This window comes from Alligator sinensis, unplaced genomic scaffold, assembly GCF_000455745.1.
Source record: "Alligator sinensis unplaced genomic scaffold, ASM45574v1 scaffold201_1, whole genome shotgun sequence".
In the NCBI taxonomy this organism is placed as follows: domain Eukaryota; kingdom Metazoa; phylum Chordata; order Crocodylia; family Alligatoridae; genus Alligator; species Alligator sinensis.
Window position 1 is genome coordinate 169171 of NW_005842661.1, and position 5075 is coordinate 174245.

Genomic DNA, 5075 nt, shown 5'->3' on the forward strand with positions numbered 1-5075 from the left:
TGGAGGTGGAGGTGGGGCTGGGCGACATCAGCCCAACCCTGATTGTGCCACAAATTAACCCTAGGAAACACAAGTTCGCTAAGGTGCTCTAAAGTGGAAACTTCATCTGATCTCTCATTTGACGAGGCATAATTTGTTGCTCAATTGATGACTTTAAAAGCATTCTGCAGCTGTGCACATGTGTCACAGAATGGCTGTAAAGCGCTTTCAGGGGGCCGATTGTGTGAAAAATGTAACTTTGGTTTGTGCCCTTTGTGGCTTAGCTGCAGTCTGCAACCTCGTTCTGCTGGTTCCTTCATAGAGAACCATTTGCAGCTTAATCCTTTTGCCAACATTACGTGGTCTCCTCTGCTCTTTTTAACAGTGCTTGGCCATTTTGAAGCTAATGAAGAATGTCTGCTATATCTGCCTGCTCCTTGGCAGCTCTCTCTTTGTTTAGTAGCTCTTCAGGTAGAAGCATAAGAGTCACCCGATTCATTTGGTTGTCAATCATTAACCAGCTATAAACACTTAAGAAACCAACACAAAACCTCCATATGCACCTGTGTACCAGCACTTAATTCTTCCCAACACCTCAGTGGGCATTTCTACACATACAGTTAATGCTCCTGAGTTTTCTCCGCAGAAGATTCAGAAGCATTAAACTGCACCCCCACACACATCTGAACATATGCCCTTCAGAAACAAATTTGCTCCCAAAAGGAGCAATTCAGTCTAGGGCTGGTCCTGACCTGTCCTGCCCCCATGCAGCAGCCAGAGGAAGCTGCAGGCTCCCCTGAGTGCCAGCCCTGGGCTGGCAAGGGGCTCGGGGCTGGTCCCTATTTCTGGGGCAGGGTGGGGGGCGGGAGGAGAGCTGTTCCAGCTCTTGAGAAGCCACCTGCCAGCTATGTGGAAATTGGGACCCAGCTGCTGGGGCAGCTCTCCCAGACACATGGAGATCAGCATGGGTCCTGATGTCCATGTGGCTGTCAGGCAGTGTCCTGCCAAGCTGAGACAGCTATCCCCACCCTTTGTGGCCCCCTGCTGCCTAGGAGCAATTTGCTCCCAGTCAGCATCTACATATGCACTTTGGTGCATTAGTTTAATACGCTAGAAATCAGTGTATCTACAGGTACTAGAAAGTGGTGCATTAGACTAATCTACTGTGCAGTAATTGTTTTGAATGTTAAGACGGTGACACTTTACTGTACATTAGATTAGTCTAATGTGCAGTAAAGCGTCTCATGTAGATGGACCCAGTAATAAAGTTAGTAGGGCCTGTTCATATGCTGTAGTCCCTGCCTGAAAATTGATTTGGCCACATGCTTTTCTGGCTGCCTCCCTTTGAAGATTCATGCTTCTGAGCAGCTTTAAAACATACCTTATTAGGGCATATGAAAACATTCATCTCTTTGAAGGTGGTTGGCCTTATCCTGGACCAGGAAGGGTTAACACCACAACACACCCACAGTCTGCTCAAGCCCTTTCTTCAGGGCACCCTCCCAGTGAAGGTGTGGAGGCACAGAGCAAGGCAAGGGACTAGCCTCAACTGCCGCAGGGAAAGCTGCCAAGATGAAAGTGCAAGACCATCAACCACGTCCTATGGCACTGCCCCTATGCCATGGTATGAAAAAAGGTAAGCCGGCTCCTTGAAGAAGTGACAGGAGTCACACTGATGACAAGGGAGGCAGCACTATATGGACACCTGACTAAAAATCAGAGGTCTACGATAACCCGCTTCGACCAGTTTGTGCCCTGTGTCGGAAGCGCCCTGTGGCAATGCAGGAACCTACTGGTATACAGACACACACAGCTCCAGGAAACAGACTGTTAAAATGTTTCTGAGAGAACTCCAGTCCTACTACTGAAAAGTGATGGGAGAGGACAGAGAAGATGCAGCCAACTCCACCTGGAAAAGGGACACTTGGCACAGGCAGTTCAAAGAACCCCCAGGAGGGAAAGTGGACAGGGAGAATGAAGAGGACAACGATGCAACTGGACCCGGAGATGGCAAGGAAGACAGCATCAGAATCAGCAGCAGAGGAAGTGACATTGACATCCACAAGGACAATAAATGAATTGAGAATGTAAACCCCAGAGCAGGGCTTGGACTAAGGAGCTATGATTGAAGTAGGGAAGGGCAGCGGGTAGGTGTGTGGGGGCGCAGGGGAGTGGGCGTGTTTATTATTATAATGGGTGTGCAGGTTTCTTAATGTGGTTTAAGGGCACCATGGAAAGTTTTTGATAGAAGATTATATATATTAAAAAGAAAAACCCAACAACATTTATGAGTTACGCTGGTCAGCTCCCACATACACTCTCAAATTAAAGCAGTTCAGCATAAAACCTGCCTCTTGTCCCTTGAATGAAAGCTGTCAGAAATTCCCCACCCTACCAGCTTTTCTTACAGCTTTTTGCAGACCTTACACCACAGATGTGACCTCCCCAGATTTGATCAACCTGCTTCCCAAGACTCTTTCTCCTTAAAAAAAAAAAAAGAAGCAGATACAGCCTTTATAGTAGTGATTTTCAACCAGAGTACCATAACCCTTTCAAGGATGCCATGGTACTGCTGCCACTGCCAGGTAGAAGTGTCCCACATGCCTTTTTTCCAGGAGGCACAGACAAGGCCAGACTGCGAAATGGCTGTGCAGGCTCCTGCCTGCATTAGGTTTATCAGATCTGCCTAATGTAGACAGGAACACCCCAATATGCTACACCTGTTCCCAGTCTGGCCCAGCACATACCTTCAGGAAAATGGGATGCCACTAAATTAAGAAAATTAATTAAATTGAGAACCCCTGCTTTATAAGAACTGGATACTCATCACTGATCAGTCACCCTACCCCTTCTAGTTGGGTTTGATCCTCCCTGCCACTTCCACTCCTCCCTTATGGCCTCCTGCCAAGCATCCCATTCAGGTCTCAAGGTTCTGGCTGTTACCTGTAGTGGCTGTGGCTGTCTTGACTGTATGAAGAGCAGGATTTTAAGGTGGCCATCCCACTGCAATTTACTGTGATCCCCCACACATATGATCTTAGTGCAGCATCTTCAGTCTTGTTCCCTCTCAGAAACAGCAAATAGAATTAGCAACCTGCCAGCTTTTAAAAACAATAACCCATCCATCACAAGGGGTCTCTGTTTGTCAGTTCTTTGTTCCAGTCTGTGTCTCTGGTGTGTCTCCCTGACCCCGGCTCAGGTCTTGTCTTTTTAAGACTTCTCCTTCTTTGTTTGTTCAGTCTCCTGAACCAGAACAAACCAAGATTTGCAGTTTTTCTCCAAAGGAAAGGTTCCTCAGACATGTTTACCTGCTTGGGAATTTGCATTAGTTACCTCACAATTATCCAAGAGTTCTAAGGTACATTCAATACTAGTTGATGAACATCATAGTGTCCAGTCTTTGGCCTCTCTTAGTACAGTCTTTGAGGTTTCTGTGCTTCCAGAACCTAGCATCTCACATGGAAGCTGCTAGTATAGAAGTATACAGGGTCAAGCTCAGGAAAGAAAGCAAGCAGGATGGAGACTGACTAGGTGCATCTACATGAGATGCTTTCCTGTGTATAAGACTAATCCAACGCTCAGTAAAGCATCACTGTCTATGTGTGCGCAGCGATTACTGCGCAGTAAATTAATTTTAAATGCCATAGATACAGGCACTAGAAAATGGTGCTGTAAGCCAATGTGCCAAAGTGTGTAGATGCTGACCAGAAGCAAATTGCTCCCAGTCAGCCCAGGCAGCAGGAGGCCATAACTGGGGCTGCCTGGCAGGAGGCTGCCTGGCTAAGCCTGAAGCCCCAGGTGTGGCTGGGGGAGCTGTATTGGCTCCTGGGGCAGCTCCTTTCCAGCCTTGCAGAGATGAGACCTTGAGCCCTGGGAGCTGGGACAGCTCCCCTCTGCCCCCTGGAGCCCAGACCTGACCTGAGTGCTCCTTGCAAGCCTGTAGTTGCCCCTGGAGCCCCCTGCCAGTGTAGGGCTGGCACCTGGGAGAGCCTGGAACTCCTGGCTGCTGCAGGGGGATAGAGAAGGGCAGGAGCAGCCCTGGACTAGGCTGCTTCTGTCAGGCTAAGTTTGCTCCCAATGCAGGTGCACATGCAGACATGCACCCTAACGCTCTTGAATTTTCTGCACAGAAAATTCAGGTGCATTAATTGCACATATAGGCATGCCCACTGAGAGGCATCACAGACCAGTCTATGTATTGTAGAAAGCTATGTGAAAGTCAGAGAGTAAATAACCAGAATGAGAACTTAGAGTTTTGCAGTTTACAGCCTGCCTCAGCTCTTTAATGCTGCAGCCTCTTTACTAAGTAACAGGGGTTAGGAGCCCATTACAACCGTATCCAGGCAGAATCAAAGACCCATTGGATTCTAGCTGGAAAGTGGAGCCTGTTGCAGTGTAGTCCTGGCTGATAAGCAGGAAACTAGATTGACGAAATGTGGCGGGTGCTGGTGATGTGCAGTGAAAGCATTTTGAGGCAGTAGGCAAATGCAGGCTGCTGGTAGGAACCTTACAAGAGAAACTCTCGTATAGAGTTGATAGCAGCTGACTCTCTGGAGAGATGGGAGAACTGCCAGATGGGAGAACTGTCCCTCGCTGGGCAGCAGAACAGTGCAGCTGCAGGTTTGAACACTGCCGGCACCAGGACATCTTCCATGCACAGAGGAGGGAGAGCAGTCTCCAGGCCCTGTGCAGCTGTCTGAATAGAGCCCACCCCCAGCACAGCTTGTGACGCTGCCAAGGTGCGGAATTCCATCAGCCCAGATGGAGCAGCTGAAGGAGGAACCAGCAAGGCTGCAAAGAGGAGGCATCATTACATGTGCTGGAACCAATGCTGGAGACCAGCAGCCTGAGCATGGGTGAAAACTTTCAGGTAAACTGATGATCTGCATTGACCCAAGAGCACCACACAGAGCACTAAGTCATTACTTGTCATCAGCAATTGAGGTCACAACGCACATTCTATCTGGGCACAAGTGTTCACTGTTTGTGACTTCAAGAACTGAACCATCCAGCCACCTGACAGCCTTTGCTCCATGCCTGTGGGTAGGGACTACCGGCTACAAAAAAGGCTGGGCTGTAGGGGAAGTGCCGTAGGA

At 48.7% G+C, this 5075-nt stretch overlaps 1 protein-coding gene across 3 annotated transcripts in view; it reads left to right on the top strand.

Moving 5' to 3' along the window:
- LOC102374263 (claudin-4-like) overlaps positions 1 to 5075 on the top strand; it is a 22728-nt gene that overhangs the window by 3861 nt on the left and 13792 nt on the right. Inside the window, exon 3 of one of the 3 annotated variants that reach the window (XR_003096256.1) lies at positions 365 to 1103. The exons of the other annotated variants lie outside the window; for them this stretch is intronic. The gene's annotated coding sequence lies outside the window, so the exon portion shown is untranslated. Of the gene's footprint in view, positions 1 to 364; positions 1104 to 5075 lie in introns of those variants that run through there. 3 annotated transcript variants of the gene reach the window in all.